Source organism: Pongo pygmaeus, chromosome 11 (genome assembly GCF_028885625.2).
Source record: "Pongo pygmaeus isolate AG05252 chromosome 11, NHGRI_mPonPyg2-v2.0_pri, whole genome shotgun sequence".
Lineage (NCBI taxonomy): Eukaryota > Metazoa > Chordata > Mammalia > Primates > Hominidae > Pongo > Pongo pygmaeus.
In genome coordinates, this window is record NC_072384.2 from 33468152 (window position 1) to 33483644 (window position 15493).

The 15493-nt window shown below is 43.6% G+C and overlaps 1 protein-coding gene across 6 annotated transcripts in view; it reads left to right on the plus strand.

Moving 5' to 3' along the window:
* Positions 1 to 15493, plus strand: part of MGAT5 (alpha-1,6-mannosylglycoprotein 6-beta-N-acetylglucosaminyltransferase) — a 339082-nt gene that overhangs the window by 56732 nt on the left and 266857 nt on the right. Inside the window, exons 2-3 of one of the 6 annotated variants that reach the window (XM_063647391.1) lie at positions 3079 to 3190; positions 14142 to 14282. The exons of 2 other annotated variants lie outside the window; for them this stretch is intronic. The gene's annotated coding sequence lies outside the window, so the exon portion shown is untranslated. Of the gene's footprint in view, positions 1 to 3078; positions 3191 to 8184; positions 8272 to 14141; positions 14283 to 15493 lie in introns of those variants that run through there. 3 more of the 6 variants (XM_063647390.1, XM_054478911.2, XM_054478918.2) reach the window with 3 other exon arrangements.

The window sequence follows — 15493 nt, forward strand, 5'->3', positions numbered from 1 at the left end:
TGGATTATTTTATGATAGCTTACAGTCATGTTGTTTTATGACTAGTCATCCATTTAACTGTTTGTTTTGGCCGGAGCCTCAGGATGCCTTATAGGAATTGGTGCCCATGGCTAGCACATTGGAGGGGCTGGGGAAGGTTAAGACTACTGTTTGCAGAGAGAGGTACCACCTTGAGAGGAAGGCTGAAGGGGGTTGCTGGGCCAGAACATGGAGGAGAGCCCCCTGAGAGTAAAGCAGGAAGGATTGGGAAGGGGGTGTGGAGGCCTTGGGAATTGGCTGAAGAGTTTTGGAACTCTGGGAACAAGGAAAAATAGTTCTTAAAAATTCTAGGCTGGACACAGTGGTTCACGCCGGTAATCCCAGCACTTTGGGAGGCCGGGGTGGGCGGATCGCGAGGTCAGGAGTTTGAGACCAGCCTGGCCAACGTGGTGAAACCCCTTCTCTATTAAAAATACAAAAATTAGCCGGGTGTGGTGGCGCGTGCCTGTAATTCTAGCTACTCAGGGAGGCTGAGGCAGGAGAATCGCTTGAACCCAGGAAACGGAGGTTGCAGTGAGCCGAGATCGCACCACTGCACTCCAGCCTGGGTGACAGAGGGAGACTCTGTCTTAAAAAAAAAAAAAAAAAAATTCTAAACCATCATGAACTGATAAAATAAGAATAAACGACTGGAAAAATGAAATTTAAAAAAGTCTATAATACAAGCCCCTAATTTTATTAGATTCAAGGACATAATATTACCTTAGCAATTTGCTATAAAAATTTCTAGAACACTTACACTCAATTTCAGTATTGATCATAGAGCAGAAACCAATACTTGGTGGACTGGCAGTGTGCTGCAGGCTCCCCTTGGAGTGGCACTGACCTTGGAGAGGTGGGTTTCAGCTCTGTTTCTGCCCTTGGATGCCCGGAGGCCCACCTTAACCTCCAAGGGTCTTGGTTTTTAGGCTATAGGATGAAAGTGGTGGTTTAACAGGTCACTGGTCTCCCAACAGGACATGTGGGACGGGGAACAGGTGCTTGTTTCTGAGCCTCTGCCCAAGTGGGTTCTCCTTAGGGTTCCTTCTGGAAGGGACATGCTGCAGTTGTCTCATATACCCCCTCAGCCACCATGACCAGATATCTGACCCACTCATTTGAAAGGCACGTGTCCTGTGATAGGGACCTCCTGTAACAAATGAACCCGTGTGTGCGTGTGTGTGTGTGTGTGTGTGTATCTCTGTTTATGGTAATCTTGCACCTAGTGTAAGTTTTTTCTTATTCATAGTTTTAGGTTGATAAACAGTTCTGTGGGATGGGAGGGAATGACCTCTTTAAAGAAGTCCTGTAGCAACCCAGGCTTTAGGCCTTGACTTTTTGAAAACAGGTTCTCTAGGTCATCCTGCTGTAACTGACATTCCAGCCCACAGGCCTGGGGGGATCTGATGGAGGAGCCAGCATGGAGGTTTTTAGGGCTGGGCCTGGCCATGGTTAGCGTCACTTTCTACTCGCATTCCGTTGCCAAGAACATGGTCACCTGGTCACCCCTGGCAGGGAAGCGAGGTCCAGCTGTGTGCCCAGGAAGATGACGAGAGTGCGGATTTCAGTGAGTAGCTGGCATTCCCCTCGCCTGCCCTTTCCCATTCTTCTGATTCACTGATCAGAATCTTACTCACTATTGCATTCTTCTGTCCAAATGAACTCATTTATTAATCTATTACGCCTGGGCATGATGATGGTCAGGCATGAAATTTTTATGCACTGGGGTAAGAAACAATGGAAAGCAGAGAATGGAAGTTGCCTCAGAATTAATGGCCAGTGCTCACGCAGGCTTGCAGTCAGCAGCGCGGAATGGCCGATGCTGACAATGAGAGTGAATTGGCGATGTGCCATAGGCTGCATTTGGATTTTGTTTAAAAAGTCAAGATATTTATGAGTTGAAAGTAGTGCTCGGTTCTCAAAAAGTCAACAGCACTTAAGCAGAGGGAAACTGCATAGGTGTATCGGTGTGAGGGCAATTGGTAGCCCATGATGAAATGTGACAGAGGTAATGTAATGTGATTTTAAAAAACTTAAATAGCTGTAATGTTTGCATAAGCATGGTTTTTTTCTTCCTGCAGTGGTGAATTAAAGACAAAACTAGTTTTTTTTTTTTTTCTCTCAAAAAAAGAGGTAAGATTTTGGGAGTGAATTTGGGAGAGATTCTAGGCAGAAAACTTTTAGGCTGTAAAAATGTCTAAAACTAAAACTTCTAAAAATGGCTTCTAGAGCCAGTGTTTCATAGGACATGAATCAGGAAAACTGGACTAGGCATTTCTAACAGATTCTAATACAGATAATTGCATATTAGGTGATGGAAGAGGAGAGTTACCAGACTGTTACAGCAACCTAGAGATTTGTAACCTGAGGAAGATGTCCACCCCCGGGACTGTGGAGGCAGGGTGGTGGGGGTGGCAGCTGATGGAAAGGGCAGTGGGGTCCTTTGGAGAGAGCTGTCTCCCTAGAGAAGGTTATCCCACCCAGCAAATGGAGTTGGGAGAGAGACCCAGGCACCTTCCCCTCCCAGCTTCTGATGGTACCTCCCACAGGCCAGCACTACTAGAAACCAGGTGGCAAGGGAGCTTGGGAAATGTAGTTTCCTGTGATATTTGTAAAAGGACAAAGTATGCAGAGAATGGATTTGAGAGCAAAAAGGCAGATGGCTGTGGCACAGGGATTATAACGTTGGTGCAAAGGAAGATAAGTGGAGGAGTAAGAGATTGCTCTAGGGAAAGAACTTGAATTCTTGATTCCCTTTCCCATGCCACATTCCTTCCTCTGTGGCTTTGTTAACACCTGTGTCCTCTCTTCATGTTTCTGTCATGCTCTTTACACTGCATGATATTTACATATTTGACTCCCTGTTAATAACTAACATTTACTGAATGTTTCCTGTGTGCTTTATCTGCATTAATTCATTGACTCATCAAAGCCATATGTGAAGGCAGGTATAGTCCATCTTCATTATTCTCAGATTTCTGTATTTGTGAATTTGCGTCCTCGTTCATACTTATTTGTAACCCTGAAATCAATACTCTGCACTTTCCTGGTCATTCACAGACATACAGAGTAGAAGATTTCAGTTGCCTGGTGTCCATGTTCCCAGCTGAGGATGAACAAGGCCTTCTTGCTTCAGCTCTCATATTGCAAATAAGTGTTCTTCTTCCATCTGGTTAGTACTGTGTTTATCCTTTTTTTGTGCCTTTTTTTAAAAAAGTGATTTTGCTGCTTAAAATGGCCTCCAAGCATAGTGCTGAGGGGTTGTCTAGTGTTCTTAAGCACAAGAAGGCTGGAGAAGGCTGTGATGTATCTTAGGGAGAAAATACGTTTGCTAGATAAGCTTCATGCAGGCGTAAGTTGTAGTAGTAGTGTTGGCTGTGATTTCAGTGTTAAAGAATCAGTAACATAAGGTGTCGTCAAACACACACATCAACTATGCATTGATCAGTTGGTGAAAATGTTGTGACCAGAGGCTCGCAGGTATTCAACCCTGTATCTTCTCTAGGAGCAATGTTTCAGGATTCACTAATTCAGTGTCTGCAAAGACTTTACAGAACAAGACCATTGTGGGCACTGCAAGTTGGCTGTCCTTTTCTCAGCTTATAAAGAGACTGAGGCAAGTAGAAGTCTAGAAGTTGTCCAGGGTCACCCGTAGGATCGGAACCCAGGCAGTCTAGTCCCCAACCCTTTATTCTTCCCTGTTCTGCTTTCTTGCCCTTCATATCTGCTTCATGCTCTTTTACACTTCTGAATCTGTCAGAGGCATTTGAACGAGAGTGACTCCATCTTAAATAGGGGCTAAATATGAGAGTGAGACCTGCCGGGCTGCATTCCCAGGAGGTAAGGCATTCTTAGTTCACAGGATGACGTAGGAGGTTGGCACAAGATACAGGTCACAAAGACCTTGCTGGTAAAGCAGGATGCAATAAAGAAGCGGGCCAAATCCCACCAAAACCAAGATGGCGATGAAAGGGACCTCTGGTCCTCCTCACTGCTTACTACAGGTTAATAATAATGCATTGCATGCTAAAAGACTCCCAGCAGCACCGTGACAATTTACAAATGCCATGGCAACGCCCAGAAGTTATCCTATATGGTCTAAAAGGGAGAGGAACCTTCAGTTCCAGGAGCTCCCCACCCCTTTCCCAGAAAATATTTCACTACTTGTTTACTATATAATCGAGAAATTAAGTATACTCAGTCCAGCAGCCCATGCTGCCGCTCTGCCTGTGGAGTAGCCATTCTTTTGTTTCTTCTCTAATGAACTTGTTTTCACTTTATGGACTCACCCTGAATTCTTTCTTGTGGGAAATCCAAGAACCCTCTCTTGGGGTCTGTATTGGGACCTCTTTCCAGTAACAAATCTGCTGTGGATGCTGCTGGAACCAACCCTAGGGCTGTTTTTAATACTCAAATTTCTCTTGGTAAAGTCAACAGGTACCACTGGCTTACCAGGATGTTTGTAATCCTGGTGAAAAACCATGTATTTCATAGGATCAGTTCGCACAGCAACGCTATGAAGCATGCGTTGCCCTTCATTTCAGAAATAAAAACCGAGGTCTTGAAAGGCCGTGATTTGCTTAGGGTTCCATGATTAGAAAGCAGCAGAATGCGCCTCCAAATGCCTCACTCTTGTTACCATACCAAGGCTGGCTCAGGACTAGGCTGTGTGGGGACTGCACTCCTGCCCTCACCACGGTTCTCATCTGCCGCTTCTGTTCTGCTTTGACCTGACCTGGAGAAAGCACATAATGTTAGAACTGTGTGTAAAATAAGAGATTCCAAGAAGGGGACCAGGAATATTTTCTTTAGGGGCAAAGAGTTTTTTCTGTTAAATACCCATTTCCATGTTTACAGAAAATCTTTTATAGGGTGGAATAACCTTCTTGGAAAGATGTTAATTTGTTTTTCTGTTCAAGGGGCACATTGTTGAAAGAAAACAAAGGGTAGATAATTTGAAAGAGCTGCGGATACTTTCTCAGCGATACCCTGTCTTGCCTAAACATTTGTTCTCATTTCTTTCTCTAGTTTCCTTTGTGTATTTAAGTGTATTTATTTGACATGTTAAGAATTCAAAAGGTACTTTGAAGCCTTCCTCCCCAGAAGTAAGCAATGTACCTGATTTCTTGTGTACTCTTCCAAAGATGTTCTAACAGTGACTCTCAACCAGGGACAATTTTGTTCTCCATGGTCATTTTTACATCTTGGTGGAGGTTGGGAGAGTGTTACTGGCAGCTTCCAGTGGGTAGAGTCCAGGGATGCTGCTAAACATCCTACAATGCACAGGACGGTCCCCACAGCCAAGAATTATCCAGCCCAAATAGTAGTGTTGAGGTTGAGAAACCCTGCTCTACACTCATGTAAACCGGAAGGGCTTACGTGTGTCCACAAGAGCTTTTGTGCCTAAACTTGTTTTTCTTGTGTGGCTGGGAAGTTTTTGTTGGTGTGGTTCCTTTTGTCCCCTGAGGGTGGGGCAACGGAAAAGGTCCTCTCCAGGTGCAGCTGTTGTGAGGGAGCACATTGTCTGTAGAGACTGAAAACAATCTGACCTCAGCCAGTCTGTTTTTTTCTTTTCTTTTCTTTTCTTTTTTTTTTTTATCACAATGCATGGGCAGTTCTAAGCTGGTGATAAAATACTTCCTGAAAAATCTTTGGTTTGTCTAAATTCTAAATAATTGCTACTGTCACTAATTACATATGTATAGATAAACACATATATATTTGTATATACGCCTCAGATTAGTGCACTTCTTACACCTTAATTATTGCATGCCACATGAAAGTTAATTTGGAGAACTCCCTATTACACAGTTGGTCCCAATGCACATGGACTCAGCTCCACACTTTACCTTGAGTAAATTCCTGTTTAGAATTGTTGGAGCTTCCTCTAGATGCAGTTCACATCTCTGACCCTTATGGTACAATATGCTCTTGTGTTTAGAGATTTGTAATAAAAAATGATAGCACAGTTTAAGGCGAAGAAACAGAACTTGAGTTTCTTCACTTCCCTCATTGTGTGTGATCACTAGGAGATTTTATGTGTGATTAAAATGTAAAACGGTGAAGAAGTGAACTGTGAGTATAACATCTGGTTAAGTGCATATGGTATGCTTTGGTAGTTCATAGAAGAAATATAATATTGAGGCTCAGAAATAACTTTAAAATTGACACCCTAAATAGTTGTTTTCAAAACTAAAGAATGATTCAAAAGGATGTTATGATTATTGATTATTACATGATTATTAGAAATAATTTTGTATGGAGGAGGGAATTTCAATTAGTGATCTGACCTATTGTCATCTGTGATAGCTATACACCATACATAGGATGGTTGAGATCTTTAAGAGAAATGAGTGAGAGAATGAAAGCAGGCCCAATAAAACAGTATGCTATTTCTGTTGATCTGTGGCATCTGTCCACAGGAAACTGGTGCTCTTTTAAATGCTACATAGAATTGAAATTCTGACCCATGATGGTCTTTGTGAGAGTAGACCAAACTCTGCCCTTCATCCTCAGTATTTTAAGACTTTGTGTTGATTGATACATTTATACAAAGAACAGTGCACACATCATTGGTATGCAGCATGATTTACAACCAAACACACCTGTGTTAGGAGTAGCTAGGTGGAGAAACAAAACATGCACAGCCCTGGAAGCTCCTTGTGTTCCCGTTTCTGGTCACTGTCACCGCCACCCCATCACAAGCGTACTTAATCGCTGCATTGACTTCTAACAGCACAGATCAGTTTCACCTGTTTTTCTTTGTTACATAAATGGAATTATATAGTACATATTATAAGATTAATTTTTGTTGTTGTTGTTGAGACAGAGTCTCCCTTTGTTGCCCAGGCTAGAGTGCAGTGGCCTGATCTCGGCTCACTGCAAGCTCCGCCTCCCAGGTTCACGCCATTCTCTTGCCTCAGCCTCCCGAGTAGCTGTGACTACAGGCGCCCACCACCACACCTGGCTAATTTTGTTTTTGTATTTTTAGTAGAGACAGGGTTTCACTGTGTTAGCCAGGATGATCTCGATCTCCTGACCTCGTGATCCACCCGCCTCAGCCTCCCAAAGTGCTGGGATTACAGGCGTGAGCCACCGCGCCCGGCCATAAGATTAATTTTTAACCAATTTCTTGGTTTTGATTCTAACTGTTGATATTTGAAATATTCCCAAATGTGGCAGTTAAACAAACTGGGCAATTTTCAGTGGTAGATTCACAAAAATTCCTTGTTCCATGCATGGGTTCACTAATCATAATATTGTTCTTCAAGGTAGTAAAATTAATACTGTTGCTTTCATAATGAAGAAAACAACATAATTACATCACTCGCTGGGCTTTAGAACTTTATTTGGAAGGAAGATAATATAGAAATTAGATTTGTGTTCATGTATGGATTGACGCAATCAAGTTCGTTTGAAGCTAGAGTAACTTACAAGCTTAAGATGTGACCAATAAGCTGGGTACACTGTATAGAAACTTATCATTGGGTTTGAGTTGGAAACAATAGCGTTGCAGTGCAGTCTTACTACATCAGTTATTATATTCTGAATACCATTTTCTGAGTAGTAGTAGTCTTGTTTATAGAAACTGAATGGATAGCCTATTTAATAGTTGAAGTTTGAGCTAGGAGGAGCTGAAATTGCCCTTCATGCCATGGGGAAATGGAGCACTCAGTTTGAAGGCCCTTAGTAATGTGGAACTGTTAAATTCACTTTAAACTATTATTTTTAAAAAATAGGCTGTCTGCAGCCATCATCCATGGTGAGGATTTGTATTCTCCTTCTTGGATCTGTCACAGGCTGGCTCGCTCATGTTGAGCAAGGCGGCCAAGTTTGGAGCTTGATGTGGCTTCCATTGAGGTGTTACGTGGGCAGCAGGCCATGCGGGACATAAAAAACGTTTGCCACGCAGTTTCTGTTGGTCCCAGCAGAGACGAAAATGAACAGTTCTAGCAAAATTGCTAAGTCAGGGATGTTTGTCTCTGTAAAGTTGCTTTTTTAGCTCACTTAATTTTTTTTGTCTGTGAAAGCCTTTCTCTTTTTTAATTCTCCCCTTCAGTGGTTTCTAGCCATCTTCTCTAATTAAAATAAAGAATCTTAGCTTTATTTTTTGAAACTTATTTGTACCCACTTTCTAAATCTGCCTTTATTTTTTGCATTTTCCAGCCTCTGATGATGGAGAAGCAATGGTTGCAAATAAAAACCAGTTCAAGAGGAAACTGTATTTGAGATGAGAAATGGATCATGTTGTTTGTGAGTTTCAGGGCTCTTCAAAGTCAGCCTTTGAGGACAGGGAAGTCCTGAGTCCTACTGTGGCATTTCAGGCCCCTGCCCACTTAGGCCTCTCTAGACTCTCCTTGGCCTCTCCCTGCCTGCCTTTACATTCCAGCCTGCAGGGAAGGGTACCCTTGAGTGTGACTGGTGCTAGTTCTGCTCTGGGCATGTGCTCTTCTCTCTGCTGGGGATGCCTTCCCCACCGTCTTCTCTTTGTCCTTCAAGGCTCCTTCCAGAAGCTAGAACTCGTTCCTTTTCAGAGAAGTCTTCCTTCATCCTCTTGGATCATATGGGAGATGTTTCTTCTGTGTTCTTGCAATACTGTGTGCATATCATGCACTGCTGCATTTGCACACTGCTGTGAACTCAGGATCCACAATGGTGCCTGGCACATAGTAGAGCCTCAACAGATACTTATTGTAGTAGGGTCCAGACACATCAGTAGATAATTATAAAATATAATTACTGATGTGTCTGGACCCTACTACATTTTGAGAGCAGAGAACATGACTGAGCAGAGAGCAGAGAGCATGACTGTTCACATATTCAGTGCCTGACAAAGGTGCTCAGAAATGTGTGCATCTCCATTCAAGGCTGGCCAGAGGGGGGGACATTTCAGAGGCAAGGGAGACTTTTCTTTGCTCTGCAGTCATTTATTTTATTTCAATAGTTTGGGGGAACAGGTGGTTTTTGGCTACATGAATAAATTTTTTAGTGGTGATTTCTGAGATCTTGATGCACCTGTCCCTCGAGCAGTATATGCCAAGTGAAGTAACTCAGGGACGGAAAACCAAATATTGTATGTTCTCACTTATAAGTGGGAACTAAGCTGTGAGGATGCAAAGGCATAAGAATGATATGATGGACTTTGGGGACTCTAGGGGAAGGATGGGAGTGGATGAGGGACAAAAGACTGCATATTGGGTACAGTGTACGCTATAGTCATTTATATTAAGTCTTGAGTCCTTACAGGCAGAACCTCATCCTGCAGCCCTGTGGTCATCGAAGGAATTCCAGAATGCTGAAGGATAAGAACTATGCCTTTCAATCCCCTATCTTTACCCCTCTTGTTTTCCAAATGGGAATGGCTTTGTATATATGAAGGTGCTGATGAACATGTTCCTGTCTCAGAGTAAATGCTTGACGTTGATGCTGATTACATTGCTGATTGCCGATGCAGGAAAACATCAGTAAAAAAGAAACTTAAAAGTGGGTTATGTAAAGGCAGTGTTAATTATCATCCTTTAAAGGAACTAATTGCCATTTTTACGTGATTACTGTGCAGCCAACAAGGGCCCTGTATGTTGCATGTCTTGTTTCATTTCTGCGGTAATTTTGATATAAGTGCTTAACTGATTCAGGTACTGGGCCCCTAGATTCATATCAGTGATATTTTTTTCAGTTCACAGAAAAAGAAATTAAACAACAGAATAGAGCTTTCCCAATTTTAAGACCATCTTTCTCTAACCTGCTCAATTTTTGGGCAATTGCTTATCCGCCAGTGAGTACCAACGAGTGGCAAAATGAATAACCAAGGAAAAATCCAGACCTCGTAGGGAAGTGGAGAGATGGAATATTTTCTGCGTTCTTTGGAGATGCAGAGGCTGCTGTCCACAGCATGGTTCTGTTTCCCCGAGTCCGATTGCTCCTGGTTCAGAAGAAGAGAATCCATGTTGCAGGATCGCCTGGTGTTCCGCTGAGAGCCTGTGATGTTTGGGTTCTGCTGTCCTCATGAGGATGAGGACCCGTAGATTATGAATAGAGGCACCTGTGTGGGGCTCGGGGCTTACATAGCATGACTTACTGTTTGCAACTTGAGGGAAAGAAAGCAAGAGAGAAGACTGATCCCAAATTGTCAGAAGACAGATTCCTCAATCCTGCCTGTCTCCCCAAATGGGAAAGAGCAGGTCAACATGGAAGGGTCCAGTTAAAGCCCAGTTATGATTTTAGCCTAGAATGTGTCGGCCTTTTGTGTAGTTAGAGTTACTCTGGATGGAACACACTGTGCTGTCCTAGTGGTGGGGGAGATTTTGCCCAATCTAATGGGAAGAGAGGAGGTGTGTAAAGACTGAGCTGCCAGAGGGGATAGTCAAGGAAAAAAGAGCCCTGGAGTCATTTCTTTTTTTTTTTTACTTGGAATTTCTGCTCACCCATTTACTGGCAGAGAGGATTTGAGATGTCAGTGCCACTTATCTCAGATTTAGAGAAATTCATCAATTAAGGAGCACTTGTTGGCCTTTTTACGTACATGTTGGGTTGTCAAATGATTTTGTAGGGAGTCCATGTCTTCTTAGGGTCAGAATCGGAGCACGTTAATTGGAGCAGTTGGCTGAGTCTGATAGATGATATTGCCTTCTGGGCTTAGCATGTGACAGGATGTGAACCAGGTGTGCCTTGTCCCTGCCCGCTGGTGTGGATAGCATGGATGCCCAGGATTGTGGATCGTGCCTTTACTCTGTATAACCCAGTCAGTGATGGCATCGTCAAAGTCATTTGTTCCTTCATTTGACATGCATTGATTGAGGTCCTACTCTGCACTCAGAATTGCTCTAGGCATTGGAGGTACAGTGGTGAATAAAGACAGAGGAAGAAACAGGTAAATCTGATGCCAGATGGAGAGTCAGGCTGTGAAGAAAAACCAAGTAGGGCAGGAGATAGTGCTGCATGGGGAGCTATTCTAGGTTGGGTGGTCCAGGAGGCTGCTTGAGGGAGTGATGTTTGAGCAGAGTGCCAAGGCAGTATCCAAGGTGAAGAAAGTTCCATGAGGAAGAGAGGGTACCTGCAGGGGCCTTGAGGCAGGAACAAACTTGACCTAGTTTGAGGGCCAAGTGGGTGGAGTAAAGGGAGCCAGGGGCTGAGTGTGGAGGGCAAGTAATGCCCGTATATGGAGAGCCTTGCTGGGCAGGGCTCAGAACTTGGGTTTCATTCATCATGATTATGATGGACATGTGTGAAGGATTTTGAGCAGGAAGATGTCCTGAATTGATTGGATTTGTTTTTACAAGGATCATTCCAAAGATAATTCATGGAGAATTATCTGTAAGGGGCAAGAAGAGAAGCAGGTATCAGCTAGGAAGGTATGACAATCTTCCAGTAGAAGTGATAGTGACATGGACTCAGGGGAGGGAGATAGTGATAAGGGGTTGGATGCATCCTTTGAGAATGAATTGGCCCCTCTCTGACTTTATCTCCTGCCACCTTTCCTATGATTTATTTCACTCCAGCCACACACGTTGTCTTTTACTTCCCCCAGATCTTTACTTGCTCTGTTTCTTTGAACTCTTACCATTTCTTGAAGTTACACACACATGTGCATGTACATGCACACACATGTATGTTTGTCCATTCCTTCTTTGTCACTCCTGCTGGCATGTAAGTGTCATGAGGGCAGGCAGGGACTTTGTCAAGTTTGTTGCTCTGTCCCGAGTGTCTAGAATGTTGCTCTGTATGCAGGAAATGTTCAAAATATTGATCGGATAAGTGAATGAAATTGAAAGGCCACCCACTGATCTCCTTATTATATAATTTTTATTTGAAAAATTTCTACCGTGACTGCCTGAGGTTTTAATTGCTACACTAAACACACTGAAAATTTCAAACTGTATTATCAATTTAATAAAAATGAAGAAGTATTGAACACTTTAAGTAATAGGGAAAAATAAGGGAAAGGAGGTTTGTGTCAGCCGTGGAGAGATTCTACCTGTGGTGAAGGAGACAGTGCTGAAAAGGAAAAACTTTGAACCTTTTCATTTATTGCAGTGAAGTTTGTCACTTTTATTCACAACCAGTACCATCTAGCTGCTAATTTGTGTTTTTGTTGGAAAAGACTTTCAGGGAAATAGTTAACCTCCCTCAGTGCTGTGTTCTCAAAATTAGTTTTCCTGAGCTGCAGTCAAAGCTGGATAATTTTGCCATCAAAAAGCACACGTTCTTCCCTAAGGAAATCGGCACGAGGTCATTCTAAGGATGGAGAATGGGAGCGAGTGGGGATGGAGAGTAGTGGCTGTCCAAGGGCCCTCAAAGGTAGGCAGCCACAAGGCACAGCTTTTCCTGTAGACTTGTGACTAAGGGATAGCCTCTAGGGATGGAGGAGCTTTTTCTTTGAATCCTGGCACCTCTGCCATGTGGCCTTGCACAAGTCCCTTAACCACTCTATGCCTCAGTGCTCTCATCTGCAAAGTGGGAATGATACAGTACCTATCCTATGAGGTTGCTGTGATGATTGAGTTAATACATGTGGAAGGTCTTAGAACCATGTCTGGGGTAGCAAGTACTTAAAACATTTTAGCTGTTACTAAAAGGAAGAAGATTGTTGGTCATTAACAGTTGGCATAAATATTGGCAGATAAAAGTTGTGTTATTTGGACCTGAGTGTTGAACTGGTGTGTAGCACTTGAATTGACTGGAAAAAGGAGGTGGTGGGGTTGTGTTTTGACACCTCCTAGTATACTACAATACAATTCTATTGTAACCACCCAGAGTTAGTGCAGACCCCATCAGTTAAAGGGTGTGGTCCCCAACAAGGCTGTTCCCACTTCAGATGCCCACTGTAAGTGGGACTTCCAGGCCATTCACCCTTTTGACTGACTGGTTACAATCCAAGGGGTTCCCATGGCCTTCTCAGGTTTGATAATTTACTAGAATGAATCTCAGAACTCAGGAAAGCACTATATTTTCAACTATGGTTTTATTATAAAGGGTCTAAGTTAAGGTCAGTCAAATGAAGAGACACATAGGCTGATGTCTGGGAGGGTCGCGAATGCAGAGCTCCTGTGTCTTGTCCCTTGGAACTAGGGTGTGTCACCTGCCTGGCACGTTGATGTGTTCACCAACCAAAAAGCTCCAGTGAGCCTGGTGTCCAGAGTTTCTATTGGGGTTTCGTTACATAGGCAGGATTGATTGAGTACAACCATGTGGCCAATGATTCAATTTCTAGTCCCCTCCTTTCCCCCTCTCTGGATTGGGCTGGCTTAGAACCCTGATCCTCTAATTGCATGGTTGGTTTTTCTGGTGGCCAGACTCTAGCCCGAGTCATCTCATCTCAGTGTAAACTCAGGTGTGATCCAAGGGGTTTATCAAAAATAAATACACTCCTACTACGCAGGTAGTCCAAGGATTTTGAACCCTCCCTTTTCCCAACCAGGGGCAAAGGCCAGTCAGATTCTTTACTGTACAATAAGGAGATTATATGTGAGATAGCAAAATACAAGATGGTGGCCTGGGAAGGGCTTCTTGGGAGAAGTGGGCCCAGCTCTTTTCTCATGTTGGTGCTGCTGCGCTAATCCAATGTCAGGTTGGGTTTCTGGTTATGCAATAACATATGACTAACCTCATGGCTCTAGTTTTTTGTTTTTTGTTTTTTTTTTAGACAGTCTCGCTCTGTTGCCAGGCTGAAGTGCAATGGTGCGATCTTGGCTCACTGCAACCTCTGCCTCCTGGGTTCAAACGATTCTCCTGCCTCAGCCTCCCGAGTAGCTGGGACTACAGGTGCCAGCCAGCATGCCCAGCGAATTTTTATATTTTTTCTAGAAACAGGTTTTCACCATGTTGGCCAGGATGGTCTCCATCTCCTGACCTCCTGATCCACCCACCTCGGCCTCCCAAAGTGGTGGGATTACAGGCGTGAGCCACTGTGCCTGGCCTCTTTTCCTTTTCTTTAGAATAACTTTATTTAGTCTCATGGCAATTAAGTTGTCTTCTGGAATTTTATGGTGACCTTTTACTAAATATACCACAAATACTGCTTTTCCGAATTTGAGTCTTTGGAGAACGTGGTTTTAAAACTTTTCTGTGACATTCTTTGGGAATCCACTGAGTTACTGGTTATAAGCTATCTTTCTGGCTTTCAGATATGCCCTTCTGAATAAATGCACCCCAACTTTGGATGGACATGGGGTGCTGGCTTGTGGATGGGCAGGCTGTCTTTCTGCTTTGTGCATCTGAAGTTCTTGGCCACTGAAGACTTGCATCTGGTGATGGGCAGGCTTGTGGTAAGATCTTTTTTGTGGTCTTCTCTGCTATCTCAGTTATTAGTGAACACTCACCTGATTTTCCCATGTTTGATTTTTGTAGCAAGTGTGGTTTCCGTAGTTCATTTCTTTGATTTGCTGTTTTTCTCTTGCTACTGCAGACTTCTCACTTTCATGAATTTCACAGTACGTGTTTGTCCCTGCAATTAAAGATTGAATGTTCCCGGGGGTATTTTCATTTTATCTGAAGAGTTTGTAGTCCCAGCTCCCTTCCCCACCACCCAACCCCACAACAACAAAAATTCTGTAGATTAGCATTACTCCAAAGGACTTGATGAGGATTTGATTGGAGCCCAAGTGGCTGGAGCACCCTAACTAGTTACAAAGCTCAAAGGAGGCCCTTTGTTTTCAAATCTCCTCTCCTTTGTTTTTGTTTTTTTGAGACAGGCTCTCTTTGCTCAGGCTGGAGTGCAGTGGCATGATCCATGGAACACTGCAGCCTCAACCTCCCCAGGCTCAGGTGATCCTCCCACCTCAGCCTCCCGAGTAGCTGGGACTACAGGTGCATGCCACCATGGCTGGCTAATTTATGTATTTTTTTTTTAATAGAGATGGGGTTTTGCCATGTTGCCCAGGCGGGTCTTGAACTCCTGTGCTCAAGTGATCTACCCGTCTCGGCCTCCCAGAGTGCTGGGATTACAAGCGTGAGCCAGTGCACCCAGTCAGCTATTTAAAAAAATTTTTTTTAGAGACAGAATCTTGCTAAGTTGCCCAGGCTGGTCTCCAATTCCTGGGCTCAGCCCATCCCCCTGCTTTGGAACGTTTCATGTTCCCAAGCCAAAACTGTGTCCCTCCCCGCCAGTCCCTGGCACCGTCTGTTCTTTTTCTGTATTATGTGCCTGGCACATAATACGCACCCAATACCTGTTGTGATTGTGATTTTTATTAGTAATAGTTGGTCGTAACTAATTGGCATGTGCTGTTTTAAAGTGACAATAAAACGTACACGACAAACTTTGAGAGCATGGGGTATTGTCATGGTTTGAATGTGTCCTCCAAAGTTCATGTGTTGGAAACATCCCAATGCAGTACTGTTTACAGGTGAGAACTTTAAGAGGTGATTAAGTCATGCAGACTCAACCCTCCTGAACAGATGAATGAGGTTATCGCGGGAGCGCGTGGGTTATCGCGGGAGCGCGTGGGTTATCGCGGGAGCGCGTGGGTTATCGCGG